The 16,781-nt window shown below is 36.9% G+C and overlaps 1 long non-coding RNA gene across 2 annotated transcripts in view; it reads left to right on the top strand.

Moving 5' to 3' along the window:
* Window positions 1-9,048, top strand: part of LOC149180577 (uncharacterized) — a 350,426-nt gene extending 341,378 nt beyond the window's left edge. For both annotated transcript variants that reach the window (XR_016256951.1, XR_016256950.1), the window contains exon 4: window positions 8,684-9,048. This is a non-coding gene — a long non-coding RNA (uncharacterized LOC149180577). The remainder of the gene's footprint in view (window positions 1-8,683) is intronic.
* The last annotated feature ends 7,733 nt before the right edge of the window (window positions 9,049-16,781 follow it).

Raw genomic sequence — 16,781 nt, 5'->3', positions numbered from 1 at the left:
TATTTTGCATGGTTTTCATTTCTTTGATGTGATTTGTGTCCATGCTCTTGATGAGTTGAGTTAATTCTTTAATAGGATCATATCTAGTCTCTTCCTTGGCATTGCCTTTGTAATCATTTGATTTTGATGGCCCTCTATTCAAACCAGGAATTTTAGATTTTCCTTATTGCTTTCTATCCCTTTCTATCTTCAATGCTTCATATTGAGCTACACTTAGATTCGTAGGCTCCTTCCTCCTCAACTCATAGGCAGTGTCAACACCCAAAAAATCTATATATGAGCATAAAATAAATTTAGCAGGAGGTTTAACAGTAGCAGGCATGCTTTTTACTAATTCATTGAATCTCTTGTTAAACTCCTCCATGGTCTCATTCTCATTTTTCTTCATGTTATTAATGGAATTGATCAAATTCCTGTTTTCCTTCTTCTCTCCAAACTTATCTAAAAATGCATTCAGAATGGCTTGTAAAGAGTTAGATGAGTTAGCAATTTGTCGAGTGAGCCAATCAAGAGAATCCTCTTCTAAAGATAAAACAAAAGGCCTCATCTTCACATCCTCATAATTAGCAGTGTTACGCCATTTAAAGATACAGACAATCAAGTTTTTCATATGTGATGTAGCATTAATGGCATTGTTACCTTGAAAGGATGAAAACTTTTTAATAGCCTTGTGAGGGATATTGTGAGGATAGCCATTTATGTTAGTGAAGTCACAAGGAGAAAAAAGATCATTCATGATGCTAGGCTCTACTTGTTCTTGAAAAAGCAAATGAATATCAGAAATAGTCTCTTGCCTAAGACTAGCAAGAGCTCTACTACGAGAAATTCTATTCAACCTCTCTCTAAAAACCCTTTCAGAGTTAGGAGAGGGGCTAACTAGACCCCTTGAATTCCTCCTAGTAGAGACTATTGCAAAATTTGGATTAAGTGGAGTCACCACTTGAGCAAGAATCTAAATCTAAGCTTCAAAATTCTAAAACCAAAAGGTTAGTCAATTTTTCCTAGGTACAAGAAGACTTCTCCACGACAACGACGCCAAAGATGTTGACCCTGTCGCCTACACCTACCTACAAGTCAGTGAGAAAAGAATTCAACCCCACAATGTGTGGTTGGTGGCAGGGAAATCAGAGAAGGGGCTGTCAGAGTAATCCCAAATCTCTCCATTTGAGTTATCTCATAGGGTAGCTAAGGGGGTGGTCCCTAATGAAAATTTAAGTTAAAAGATGTGAGTTTCTAGGAGAGTGTTATAGTGAAAATGGATTACTTTTAAGGATTTATGAGCAAATATGAAGTGAGCAACTTGAAATAACAATGCCGGTCATTAATATGATTAAAAACAATAAAAACAGTGCTTTATAAGGAATTTTATCAAAAATTTAATTATATATTTGCTCAAAGTAAAATACAATGCTCTCAAAAGATAAAACAAAGTCACCCTGAAATGTAAATAAGAATTGGTAGCACAAGATATGTAAGATACAAAATTCTTTTGAGATAATCAACTTTATAAATCAAAACATGTGAAACATATCTTGCGAATACCCAAAAACTAGTAATTAACTTGGAAATGTAAAAGAAAGGAAGTGCTAAACCAAGACAACAATATGCAATTAGACTTGAAACATGAAAAGAAAACACTTGTTTGAAATGATTACAATACTTGCTTTTGGGATAGACTTTGCATATGAAAACTCAAACCATCAAGAGACAAGTAAAGTAAATGTAATGGAAAGTGCTCTTGGTTAATTTTGTTAATTAGCCCTACAACAAGATTACAATTCAACTCTTCAATCCTCAGAGGTCACCCTCGCACAATGATATGGATCTCACGGTGAGGAGTCAATAGAGGATTAGAGGATCCCTAAGATGTTTACTTCAACCAACTTTTGTTGGAGGTAAAATTTTAATGAGACTTGGGGTCTTCCTACACTAAAATGCCTAGATGAAATGCAAATTGTGTGAATTCTCCAAATTAAAATAATGATACATGCAAATGCTTCAAAGAGATTGATTTGAAATGCTTGAAAATGAAATAGTGTTCAACATAAGTTGCAATTATAAATTCAATTGAAGGAATAAAATTAGCTTACAAGTTTTGCATGTGTTTCATCAATGAATTAAAATGATACAAGTAATTTGCTTGAAAGTAAAATTTGTTTCAAATAGACAATGACAATAAATTGCTCCAATATTCAAGATAACAATGTAGCATAAAATTGAAGGATATATTCAAGTTCCCATGGAACAATTTACCAATGTAAACGAAAACGAATCAAAGTTTGTTAATAATATAAAATGCTTGCATGTAAAGGATGAATTGCCCAAAGTAAAGTGTAAGCTTGTAGCTCCAAGCAACAATGAGAAAGAAAATGCAAAGCTCAAATGAAATTGTAACAAAATTTAACTTAATGAAATATGATAGTGAGGTTGTGTTAATTCCAAATTAAAGCATGCATGCAAGTGAATGAAGTATGAAAGCTTAAACCATGCAAATGTCAATCCACCCAAGAGAAACCTCCCTATAAATGGGGAGATAGGATACCATGGGAGGAACCCCAAGCTCCCACAAGTAAGTCATATCTTTTATTGATATTACAATGAGAAGAGGGCCCTTCAATGTTCTCAACTATACTTCAAGGAGAGTCCTCACAATTATTGCTTGAAACTTGGAAACTAGACCTCTTTCCGTGACAAAGTAGTGACAAGATCTCACAAAACTTACGCAAGGGAAACAAGGTGTGAGTTTCCTCCAAATGCCCACGGCTTAGAGAGGAAAATGGGTAGCCCTCTAGTGAACTTGACTTGGCCAAAATAAGCCTCAAAAGGGCTCACAAAATCCTTGGAAATCAAACCCCCAACCCTTGCCAAAGGTCCTGCAAACACTTGTTAGATGTTGTAGGAAATTGCTCTTCAAAATTTGTCACACAAGAGTTAGCAAACAATCCAAACAATGGCTGCAAAATAAGCTAAGTATTAATGGAAAAATCGGCAAGATAAAATGTATATGTACAATTATAATTTACAAAGGGCTAAGCTTAAGAGTGAGAGTGAAATCCTATTTTTGTTTAGCCATATTCAAGCTCTTAGATAGCAAATGAAATAAATGAGGTACAATGGTTTTTTTAAAAGAGATTTAAATTTAGAAGTTCTCGGCTTGTGTAGAAGCTATGTACTGAAATCCCCGCAAAACCACTTTGTAAGATAAGATTTATGAAGGTTCAAAGAAGAAATTAGAGCTCCTTTAAGAATGTATCAAGAGTGGGTTGGTTTCTCCAAAGTCTTACCCTCACACTTGATTTTGTAATCCCAGCAAGATTGTTCCCTCTACAAAAAGTTAATCAAGAATTAGTTCCATATAGATTTAGCAATAAACAATGATAAGAAACTATAGAGATTTATTTAAAACCAACTAGAGCATTCTATACCTAAAGCATACTTCTAAATCAAATGTTAATGCAAGATAGCTCTACATTAACAAACCTACAAGAGCATATGGAATAAAATTAGATCAAAGCACGAGTAAAAGGAATTATACCAATGCTCAACAATTCATCACACTCGAAAAGGAGGAACACTTCATGAATGAAACCCCAAAGTCTTTATTGATATTTCTGAAAGTGTACAAGGTAGTAACACTTAGCAAGTGCCATAGCTAGTAACAATATTATACAATGTGAGAGCCCATGGCTTTGTGGGGTCCTGACCCAGGTTCATCGTTATTTAGCCAAACAAATCCCTACACTACTGGCCCTTTCGGCATCAACCCACGGAGCATGGACTGAAGTATCACCCAAAGAAGTGTGGGGGGACATTGGAACCAAGTTTCCGCACCTTGACATGGTTGTGATGTCAGTTTATACCCTATGTTCCTACTTTCACACAAGTGACTAAGCTTTCAGGCTCTGTTAGTCTACCCTTTATTCTACCCTTCAGTACCTCCACGAAGGTGTATGATTAACCATCGCGCAGCCTTAACCTATGATCCAGGTACTTCAGCATAGCTATGACAACATACTGTATAGGTTCCCAAGTTATCTTAAGTGTTCTACTTATCTTACTAATAAATCACAGTTAGCACCATAGAAACTGACATTCTTACTTATATTCAATTAACCAATATTATCACATATATTTGCACATCACATAAACATTGTAAATTAAACCCAAAATGCAATATAAGTAGATGCATTAACAAGACATAAATACATAGAATTTGCAGAATAAGTTTATTTATTGATATATTTAGTTTAATACAGACTCTATCTGCCCTGCGCACATAGTTCCAAGGGTCCGCAAACTCAGTTTCGGACTTCCTCCTTAGGCCTTTGCACACTCAGCTGCAAAGCCTCTACCTATGCTAAGACCCGAAACACTTAGACTTCTCTACCAAGACTCCAAAACTTCTCTACTAACTTCTTCACTTTCTAGAGCTTACATACTTATCTCCTTTTTATACAATCCCATGGTCCATGGACCATGGGTGGATCGACCATGGGTGGATCTTTACAGCCGACTTTACACTTTACAAAATAAGGGTGGACAACCCTTTATGACTCTTGACACCTTCGTGACCACAAAATGCAGAGACTTTACAACTTTATTACAAAATTTGTCTCAAAACATGGGATTTTAGCCCCAAAACTGTCATTGGGAGAACCCATTCTCAATAGCCCCCCAACACAAACATGGTGACTCGCCCTCGAGTCACTCTGCGGGCGAAGAGATCTTAGTGTGAAGACCTCCCAGCTTGACGTGTATGACAAAAACTTCGACAGTGCAATGTGCGTCCTCTTGCTTCACTTCTTCAACAAACTGCTCCGTCACTTGTCCTGAACTGTCAGCCTAAAGCATCTGCTAAGTTTCTTGTAGATGAGAAATCTTACCTTCAATAGAGGCCATGACCGAATAAGCCTCATCCAACCAGGGCTTCAAGCATGCCTTCAACGCTACCTCCTTGTGCTGTGCTGCATCTACTTGTTCTTTCAATTGTTTGGCCTCTTGCAGCTTCACCAGTCTCCGCGTGAGAGCGATAGTTCATGCTGTACCTTTTACTTTGTCATAGCACTGTTGCAGTTCTCGTGCTTCTGTCTTTAGCCATTGTACATTTGGGTCCTCCTATAGGCTCTTCAGGACCTTGAATGACTGTTCAAAAAGTTGTGTGTAGTCTGCTACTGCACTGTCTACCGCCACTATCGCCTTTGTTAGAGAGGTTGCATGTTGCTCCTTTAATTCTGGCAGAGTTGAAGGTTGGGCCTTCAATTGTAAATCTACAATCTGTAGGTTCAGCTCTAGCTGAAACTTAGCTAACTCTATGTGAGCATCGCGCACCCCTGTAGCAAGCTTGTGAACATGCACCTCGACTTGTTCTTCCTCGGGAATGGAAAACTCTGGGACCATTTAGCATGCCTCCTCTACAACCTAAACTATGCGCTTGTTCTGGTTAGTTATCTTGGTCACAGCGATGATGGCAGAGTCTCATCGTAGGGCCATCTGCTCATTATTAATCTTCTTCTCACTGATCTCGTGCAAAGCACAGTGTTCGTGAGCCCTCAGCTCAGCAATCACTCCATCCTGCAATAGGTGGAGCGCCTCGCCAGGGAGTGCTACCAAGTTCAACCCCACTCCCTTAAGGGCACTAATAGTGAGCCTGTCAGCTTCCTTTCCTGTGGTCAGTTCTCCAACTAGCAGCACTATCGCGTGGGAGACCTTTGCATGTAGCATCTCGACAGCTTCTGAAGTACTGATAGCGAGGCTAGTGGACACCTTGCCAACCTATGATGCGCGGGTCTACAACTCCTGTAGACCTATCTGGATGGCCCCCAATTGTAGCTATTGCTACTGCTCAAACTGTTGTAGTGCCTCTGCAGTCACATCCCGCACCGTGTCTCCAATATCATGCAAATATTCCTTTATGAGGGTGATTGGGTCTAGCGATGCCTTACTAGCCTTGGATTTGTTCCTTGACCCCACTTTTTCTTGTACCCTTGGACGCTTGATGCAGTCCGACATCGTCTACAGGTCCATGCCATGCTGCTCTGTTTGCTCATTCGTTTCTTCCTCTATTTTGGGCGAAGGCGACCTTGTGCCTTTGTTAGAGCCACGCTCTATTTTGCATGTCTCCTTTTCTGTCTATTGGGCGACTTCATGCTCCACCTGGGCCTTGTCAAGGGCCTCCTTCCTCTTCTCAACTAACTATGCCATCTTGAGCTTGGCCTCCTCCTTTTTGCGTTGTGCAGCGGACTTGCTCAACCCCACCACCAAGTCTGAGGTAGTGCGCCACTCTGTCAGCTAGTGATCAAGGACTGCATCAATTGTGTTGTCCATTGCCAAGTAAGGAAATTCATACCATGTCTGTGTAGGGTCCTTTCATGCCCTGATCGACACATGGTGAAAGTCTGCCTTGAACTCTGCGTACCCCTGCAAGTTGGCAAACACAGTAGGTGACAACCACGGTTTGCGATTAATAGCCATGCAGATGTTCATTTCCATCAAGATCCAGAAGATCTTTCTATCCTTGATGCAATGAGCATCCTTGGTCACCCATAACAAAGCATACTTCGCTGCTTCTAGCAGGTTAGCATGACCGAGGGGAATTGACTGTCTTCTGATAGCTCCCAGGCTACCAGCGCAATAGACAGCAAGAGCCACGCATAGTGGAAGGTCTTGCTGAGCTTTAGTGCTTGGTGGAAGTTTGCAAGGAACTCAACACAAATATGTGCACCCAATTAAACTGGACCCCCTCGGTGCATTAGGCTACAAGAGTGACGATTGGTTCCGACACTTCATTTGCGCGACACTTCCTCATAACCTTTCCTACCAAAATCTGCATGGCCACCTTGACGGCAAGGTCACAGATACTCTAGATTGTGTAGCCTTGTAGATTCTTCACGAGCTTTAATTTATCCTTCATGGCCTTCGCGAGGCCTGCTCGCCGCTATTTCTGCAAAACATCGTCGCTATATTTTCCCCTATGTAGGGAAGCCATGTGATCCTATGGATCAATCTGTCAGTGATGGATATTGGCTCCTCTAGCCATAAACACCCATCATGTACCAAGCATAGTAGCTGCTTGATGACCAACACTGTAATGCGGGTGATATTGTAGTGCAGCACCCATAGCAGGTTGAGCGGACCTGCCGTGTCTACTCCCCTGAGCCACTTCCATGGTTATAATGCAATCATGCCAATGGTTCTATCAACAACGCGACACATTAGTTGCTTTATCACAAAGTGCAGGCACTTCTCGTGGTCACTAAGTCCCAATCTTCTAGTTTTAATAGAGGAAACTGACCCAAGTGTGGTCCTTTAAAGACAATCTCGTTCGGCAGCAGTGAGGTGTGCAAGGCGATCTTGCTTTCGTCAATGTCCTTTGGCACCATGGTCTTTCCCTTGCATGGAGGGACGTACTCGGGCAACTTAGTGATAGGGTTAGAACCCTAGACTTCAACTTCCTCAACTTCTACCCCCAAATCCTCATCATCCATTGGGATGTCCTAAATTTCTTCCTCCTCCGGCTCTAGGTTAACAGTTTTTCCCTTTTCTTTTGTTGTGCGCTTGTCCTTCTAGGGATTTCTTCTACACGATGCATGCACCGTATTGCAACCTGCTTTCCCTTATTATCCTTCCCACTCTCCTTGGTTGGGATTGACTTCAGTCTAGGTGTCTGTGGTGATTTTGGAACTTTAGATAATACCTCTATAACCTCTAGAGTAGCTCCCTCTGCCTCCCTAAAAACCTCTGGCAAAACCCCCTCAGTTGTCACTGCTTCGGTGTCCATAGCTTCTACGGGTGTTGACATGATGCTATACAACAACTCCTGTGTCTCCTTTGGCAACATCTCAAATATTGAACTTGCTAGCAAAGCTTTGTAGTTTTCATGGTTCATGTGCACCTGAGAGCTCAACAACTCAATTCTCAAAATGCCAAGTGTTTTTTGCTAGGCAGCCACTTATAATTTATAGGCACTTTTAAGTTCAAATCCGACCATTCCCCCCAAAATCGGTTCATTAATGCTGGATTAGTAGTAGATTTCCAAGAATCTTACCCATAAAGTTTGTCTTAAATTCTAGCCGCCCGCTCCATTTGGCCACATTATTATCGTCAAATCATGAATAGCGACTTTACCAATCACTTTTTTGCTGACCTCCACGATTTCTCCCTAGGTAGCGCAACTCTCTCCGTACTGTCACAAACCCTGTGGCATTTCCTCATTCTGCATAATCCTCCAATTGCGCAGTTCCCCAATCCGAGTAGTTAGTTTATAGTTTTGTGCCTCCTTTCAGCTTCCGGGAGCACTAAGACTATGCTACCCTCATATAGTCACCTGGCCGGATCACCGGTATATGCCTTCAATCGGCTGCCATTCACATTTCCTGAGAAGGGATCTCCATTCAATTTAACCAACTAAACTGCTCCACCATCGGTAGTCTCTGTTGGGTCTTGAAAATGTCATTCATTTCCATTACACTTTCACTATTATGTCCATTATATCACCTCCATTTCACCTCCATTTCACTACTATGTCACTACATTCATCCCATTTTCATTATAATTGGGCCAGATTTATGTTTTTCCAAACTTTATTAATTCTCAGCCTTTTAAAGTAAATTTGTGGTTAAAAATTAGAAAATAATGTGCATATACTTATACCTAACAAATGGATTGATATTGTTGCCATGTGTAGGTTGAAAGGAGGCTTCTAGAAGACCCTTATGTGGCACTCTAAGGCCAAATTCGAATTTGAGTGGAAAAAATCATGGGATCATGAGGATATGTTTCACATCTCCTAATTATATTGTAACTCTAAGAAGACGTGTCTTATCAGTTCCTATTTTGATTAGGACTCTAGAGGTAGAGGGAGAGATTCATGGACTCTCATTAATGAGATGGCTTCTCATCTTTTTTTATAAATAGGATATTTCTCTCCTTCATTTGTTAGCTGGTTAATTCTTAAGCTTGTTAGCTTATGAGATGGCTTTGGAAGCCTTAGAGAGTTTTTTGTACTTTGTAGTTTTGAAGAATTTGAATAAAGCTTTGATGTTCTCAACATGGAAGGAGATGTGAATTAGATGTCATGGAGCATATTAGAATGTAAGGTAGAGTAGATTTCATTTTGTAATTTTGCTTTGATTTCATTATGTTATTTGATTGCTTCTAAGTTTGATAGATTAGATTTTCCATTCATGCAATTTTAATTCATGTAAGTGTGTTCAACTGGTTGATTGTAGATTAGTTTTTCTTTACATGTTTTTGCATCAAATAGTGACATGAGATTTGCCTCTCTGCTGACTTTGTTTTTTAGCTTTTCAATTTTAATTATGCTTTGATTTCAGTCTTATTCATTTTCTTTGTCAGTTAGTTTAGATATCAAATTCCTCATATCATTGATGATTATCTCCGAAAGCCATAGCTTAGACTAACTGGTGAGGAATCGAACTATGAATGATGTGATTTGATTTTAGTTTTACTTTTCTGCAATTAGATATCAGCTTGCTCATATCATTGACGATTATCTCCGAAAGCCATAGCTTAGACTAACTAGCAAGGAATCGAACTATGAATGATGTGATTTGATTTTAGCTTTACCTTTCTACAATTAGATATCAACTTGCTCATATCATTGACGATTATCTCTGAAAGCCATAGCTTAGACTAACTGGCGAGGAATCGAACTATGAATGATGGGATTTGATTTTAGTTTTACTTTTCTGCAATTAGATATCAACTTGCTTATATCATTGACGATTATCTTCGAAAGCCATAGCTTAGACTAATTAGTGAAGAATCAAACTATGAATGATGTAATGTGATTTTAGTTTTACTTTTCTGCAATTAGATATCAACTTGCTCATATCATTGACGACTATCTTTGAAAGCCATAGCCTAGACTACCTGGCGAGGAATCAAACTATGAATGATGTGATTTGATTTTACTTTTATTAGTTTGCAGTTTTTGATTTGTTTGAGTGCAATCGCTTAACTTTTATTTCCGTATTTAGACAAGCAGCAGAGACAGTGATTTCATGATTAGTATTTAATCTTTTGTTTGATTTAAGTAGCTACATATTTTCACTTTTGTTTTGATCAATAGCATGTTTTGAGATCTTTTGAAGTGATAAGTTTTGGAAGTTAACATTAGGGACATAAACCTTGTCTTGAAATCTACATCCATACTTGACCTTTAAAAGTATTTTTAAGACTTTAGAATAGGATTCCCATTTGCATCAAACACTTTATGAGTTCAACAAAAACAAAACCCCAAAAGAAAATAAAATCTATAAAACAACGAAGTAAGAAAAATGTTAACTAAGCACATATGGTGCACCACACTTCATCACTTTACGATACCCGGATTGATAATTTATGTAGAGAAATTTAAGACATTAAATTGACTACACATTTTGGCGTTGTTGTCGGGGAAGTGTAATTAGGAGACCTTATTTCTTACATCTAAAAAAAAATTAATAATTCTTGAGTATGCTCTCCTCCTGCACTTTGTGTGATCTGGAGGATCAGAAAAATGATTGTTATGTAAAAAAAAAATTAATAATTCTTGAGCATGCTCTCCTCCTGCACTTTGTGTGATCTGGAGGATTAGAAAAAGAATTGTTATGTTAAAAATAAAAAATAAAAAAATAACAAGAAAAAAAAAGAAAAAAAATGAGACAAAATAAACTTCATCATTTCAATTGATTCAAAAAAAAAAAACCCAATTGCTTTGATAGGTTCAACTGTCCAAGATTGACTAGTTATGGTTTGTAGTGGTCCTCAAAAAACTGTATCCTGTTTTAATAAGGTTTTGCAACTTAGTTGCGGAATGTAACCTGATTCCGCAGCTGATTTCAAGGTTTAATAGGTTATAGGCATCCAATGAAGAAACCGACCGCATGGGCATCTCCAGAATTGTCCCGACATGGATCCTATCCTAGTCACCCAGCCCAGATTGATAAAAAATCAGCTTAAGACCTCAGTCAAGGTCCTGTTTTTAGCATGTTTTCCTTGAAATCCTTGCTACCTGAAATTGAAAATCATTAATCCTTCTTATAAAAATTTACAATTTCAGGAAAAGAAAAAAAAAAAAAGAAAAAAAAAAGAAGAGAAAAACAATCTATGGTTATCCTCAATCCTAGCTTTCTCTGTGGCTTCAATAGAAATCTGCATCCCTATTCAAGTTTTGGCCTTAAAACAAACCTGCAAAAACATTTAAAAATAATAATAATAAAATCTGCAAAAGCCTCCTATAGTTGTTTTCCTGACTCTTGTAATCAACAATAGAAGGCCAATGTTAGTAAAAATCCTTTATATGCCAGAACATCCCAACTGAGAACATACCTATATGGAGATGCCTGCTAACATTTATGAGAAAGTCACTGCCTTTATGGAGTGCCATCTCTACTAGATTGTCCATACTTTTGGAAAAAGCGTGGCTTATGTGTTAGTGCTAAAATTGGGTTGGGTTTCTCTACTGCACTGCTTGTTATAATGCTGCTCTCAGTATTGTATTGGTACTTCATACGGAGGCACAAAAATGACTATGACTTTGGTCTTAGCCTGCCACATGATCTTATCTCAAAGACCAATAAAAAAACAGGATGGTTTTTTTACTCTGAAGATCAGAACTTGAATTCTTTTCCAACCTCACACGGATTTGCATCAAATTTGAATCCACTATAAGATTCCCATCTGTTTCTTTTGCAAGCGTTTGAAACAAACTTCTGAGATGCTCCAACTAGAATAGATCTCATTATTTAGAGCACTTGCTTAATATGATAGGAAACATTTTTACGACATCCCCTCCCTGAAACTGACTAATTCATTTGCTATTGATTGCATCTAAAAACAAAATTTTCCTGAAATCGATTTTATAGGCAGAATGCAACAACTCAGAAAAAAACATAAAATAGAGAAAAATGTCAAAATTAAGATGCACGATTTGGGAAAACTAAGGTGAATTTGGAAAAAATAAAACATGGTTTTTTCGCCAGTAGGGTCAATTAGATAACCCAGAAATCGTTTTAAGAAATTTGTGGTAGTTTGAGAGAATTGCTTGGTTCTCTGAAGCCTCTTTTTGCTTGCCGAGTGAGAAACACAATGGTTTTCTTTAACAGTTGCGGCCATATTTCAATTTCTTTGAGAAATCGACTCAGATCCGATTTCCTTGGCTACCAAGTCATCCACTGTGTCACTGAATATGTAAGAAAAAAAGATTTTTATTAAATGAACAAAGAACAATTTAAACACGACACGCTTTGGTTATTTGAGGAAACACGTCTTCCACCACCCTTCTAATCTTGTTCCACTACTTCCTGTTTGATAGTAAGATGATCAAATACGACACTTCTTCAAGCACCCATCTAATAGCTATTCCTATGACTCGACATTTTACTTGCTAAAATATCAGCACAGGTGTTGATACTCATGGATTTTGTATCCACTGACAAGTTCTGTGTACGTGTTTAACTTTATTATGACGTGCTTGGCAGTCTGACCATACTTTCAGCCAAAAACTCTGCAATAAAACAACCTCTATTAACCCATAATCCCATGAAAAGCACCAATCAAGCTCATCTTTATTAAACTGCGCTTATAGCGAGGCTGGATTATATGCTCTGGTTTTAATTAATTTGAGTAAATCAATAATTAACATATGGCTTAATCCTGTTTCTAGAATTCCTTTAATCAGCAGCCTTGAGAACTATGCCTTCGAACCAATGGATTTTGCTATTGATAATACAGAAGTAGGAGGATTGCGTGCTAAATTTCGAAACTGATGGTTGGTTGTTTTTTAGCTATGGAATGCAGCCTGATTCCGCAGCTAACTGATAATTTCGAGCCATTTTATTACTTCTATAGGTTATAAGTGTCAAGAGACAAAAAAAACCACATGGGTAGCTGGGAAAATGTCAGTACATGAATGGTGTCCTATTCATTTGATCCAAGTTGATGAAAAAGACCCCAGTCAAAGGGAAGTCAAGGTGTGTGTTATCACTAAGTCGCCACACTAAGTCGCCGCATGTCAAGAAAAAAATAATAATTTTGAATCAATGAAATGAATAAGTTATTTGCTCACTTTTCTAAAGGTATTGATTAATTTTGGACTGATGATGAAAGATGAATGGCTAACTTTTTATTCAAGATTTTTAGCTACAGAAACTGTCGACATTTCGCAGCTAAAGTCCAATTCCGTAGCTGTTCTCCAATTCCGTAGCTGAAAAACCTCATTGTTCAAATCAGCCTAACTTTCTCATACAAAATCAGATTTTGATGATTTAAGTATCGTTGGAAAGATCTCAACAAGATCTACACAATGAGAAATCCATCATTAGAGTTTGAAATGGCAAATAATGAAATAAATTGCTGAAAAGAAGCAACATTCAACTTGGGGCACCAATTCCAAAGCAAGTATAAATTCTTTTGATTTTTCCTTTAAGAACTTGTTTCATTAATACAAATTCTTATTTTTGTGTGTAAATATCATAACTAGAGAGATTGGTCATCTCTCTCCTTTGATAATCTTATATTCAATTGCAGAAAAAGTATTAGTTTTTTTTGCAGGTTCCAAGAGGAAGAAAAAATGACTATAAGAGAATGGTGTCTCTCTAAGAGACCAATTTGTTTCATAAGAGGATGATCAGCAACAAAGAGGAAATATGCTGATGCAAAATCAGATCCAAACACTTGAAAAACTTTTAGATACTATTGTCTCCATCACATCCATACTTCATAATAAACCATTCACCTCATTTCACTCCATATTTTCCATTTACATTCACATACACTTTCCATCTCTTTTTTTCCATTCATAACGCACAAATAAAAGCAAGAGGCTCATTCACATGCTTATTGTACATTGCCGTTTCTACTCTTCATTGCCATCTTCCATTTTCATCTTCCATTTCTTGTCATTTTCATTTCGCAAATAAGCCCTGCTTCAATGCAAATTATTGAGTCCATAGTCCTTTGAGTCTAAGTTCTTTGTAAAAACACCTTGAGGCTTGCATGCCTTAGTGGCAAGTTCTCATGCTGACAAACAATGGGAATACATTAATGTCCCTTGTTCGTTAGATCTTCCAGGTGACTCGACATCGGAAAAATCATTTGTACCTAGCAAGATGTGTTTGGGCATCTTAACCCTCATTATCATCAATAGTGAGAGTTCTCGTGTTCACTAGTGGCATCCATTAATGGCCACTAAGTCAACAATTTCCTACTATGTTTGACATCAGAACATGTTTTCACATAGTAGGAATTGTGCCAATGAGTTTTGAAGACATGAAGACTATTATTTTCAGCATTTTGGAGCAGATTTAGCAAGTTTTAGTAGAAGCAATATAAAGTCATCTTATATCTTTATCCATGACTCCTCTTGTTCAGCCACTTGAAGAAGAATATGGTAAAAATTTTGTAGCCACCACACATACAACTCATCCATTCCAAAAGGTAAGTTAAGGTACGTCATTTTCTAACTTTTGACCATAGAATTCCATAAAAATCTAGAATGATAATTGTTGGAAAAACATTTCTCTTCCACATTTCATAAGATTGTCAATACCATCAGTTGGGGGGGGAAATACATTCATCTTAATATCTTGCCATGTCCATATCATACTGAGGAGCCCACATACTTCCAACATATATTAACTATTACATTGTTATTATGAGCATACAATGGCTTTTCAAAAAAGTACTTAAAGGATAAATTGGATACAAACAAAATCATGGTTGTCACACAAGAACCAACCATCATGCAATCCAATAAAGATATACTTTGCAAAAATAATCAAAATATCATTATGCAAAGTTCAAAGATCAAAATAGAATGCAGCAAAAAAAAAAAATTGGTTGTAACATAAGAACCAACCATGTTGCAATTCAAGTAAAACACTTTGCAGAAATATGAAGTTATCAAATGATATCATGCAAAGTTAAGCCAAAGCTCAAGGATCAAAAGAGTTAATGTAATATATATTGCATGAGGACGTGCAATAACTTCAGTTGGGGTTATGCTGGGTCTTGAAAATGTCATTCATTTCCATTACACTTTCACTATTATGTCCATTGTATCACCTCCATTTCACCTCCATTTCACTACTATGTCAGTACATTCATCCCACTTTCATTATCATTGGGCCACATTTATGTTTTTCCAAACTTTATTAATTATTAGCCTTTTCAAGTGAATTTGTGGTTTAAAATTAGAAAATAATGTGCATATAATTATACCTAACAAATGGGTTGAGATTGTTGAATGTGTAGGTTGAAAGGAGACTTCTAGAAGACCCTTAAGTGGCACTTTAAGGCCAAATTCGAATTTGAGTGGAAAGAATCATGGAATCATGAGGATATGTGTCACATCTCCAAATTATATTGTAACTCTAAGAAGACATATGTCTTATCAGTTCCTATTCTGATTAGGACTCTAGAGGTAGAGGGAGAGTTTCATGGACTCTCATTAATGAGATTGCTTTTCATCTTTTTGTATAAATAGGAGATCTCTCTCCTTCATTTATTAGCTAGTTAGTTCTTAAGCTTGTTAGCTTATGAGATGGATTTGGAAGCTTTAGAGAGCTTTGTTGTACTTTGTAATTTTGAAGAATTTGAATAAAGCTTTGATGTTCTCAACATGGAAGGAGATGTGAAGTAGATGTCATGGAGCATATTAGAATGTAAGGTAGAGTAGATTTCATTTTGTAATTTTGTTTTGATTCCATTATGTCATTTGATTGCTTTCAAGTTTGATAGATTAGATTTTCCATTCATGCAATTTTAATTCATGTAAGTGTGTTCAACTAGTTGATTGTAGATTTGTTTTTCTTTACATGTTTTTGCATCAAATAGTGACATGAGATTTGCCTCTCTACTGACTTTATTTTTTTTAGCTTTTCAATTTCAGTTATGCTTTGATTTCTGTCTTATTCATTTGCTTTGTCAGTTAGTTTAGATATCAAATTCCTCATATCATTGACGATTATCTCCGAAATCCATAGCTTAAACTAACTGGCGAGGAATCGAACTATGAATGATGTGATTTGATTTTAGTCTTACTTTTCTGCAATTAGATATCAACTTGCTCATATCATTGATGATTATCTCTGGAAGCCATAACTTAGTCTAACTGGCGAGGAATCGAACTATGAATGATGTGATTTGATTTTAGTTTTACTTTTCTGCAATTAGATATCAACTTGCTCATATCATTGACAATTATCTCTGAAAGCCATAACTTAGACTATCTGGTGAGGAATCAAACTATGAATGATGTGATTTGATTTTAGTTTTAATTTTCTGCAATTAGATATCAACTTGCTCATATCATTACGATTATCTCCAAAAGCCATAGCTTAGACTAACTGGCGAGGAATCGAACTATGAATGATGTGATGTGATTTTAGTTTTAATTTTCTGCAATTAGATATCAACTTGCTCATATCATTGACGATTATCTCTAAAAGCCATAGCTTAAACTACCTGGTGAGGAATCGAACTATGAATGATGTGATTTGATTTTACTTTTATTAGTTTGAAGTTTTTGATTTGTTTGAGTGCAATAGCTTAACTTTTATTTCCATATTTAGATAAGCAGCAGAGACAGTGATTTCATGATCAGTATTTCATCTTTTGTTTGATTTAAGTAGCTGCATATTTTCACTTTTGTTTTGATCAATAGCATGTTTTGAGATCTTTTGAAGTGCTAAGTTTTGGAAGTTATCATTAGAGACATAAACCTTGTCTTGAAATCTACATCCATACTTGACCTTTAAAAGTATTCTTAAGACCTTAGA

This window comes from Pinus tabuliformis, chromosome 3_2, assembly GCF_031772625.1.
Source record: "Pinus tabuliformis cultivar Carrire ecotype Pingquan chromosome 3_2, CPIR1, whole genome shotgun sequence".
NCBI classification, from domain to species: domain Eukaryota; kingdom Viridiplantae; phylum Streptophyta; class Pinopsida; order Pinales; family Pinaceae; genus Pinus; species Pinus tabuliformis.
This window is presented reverse-complemented; position numbering and strand designations above follow the sequence as displayed.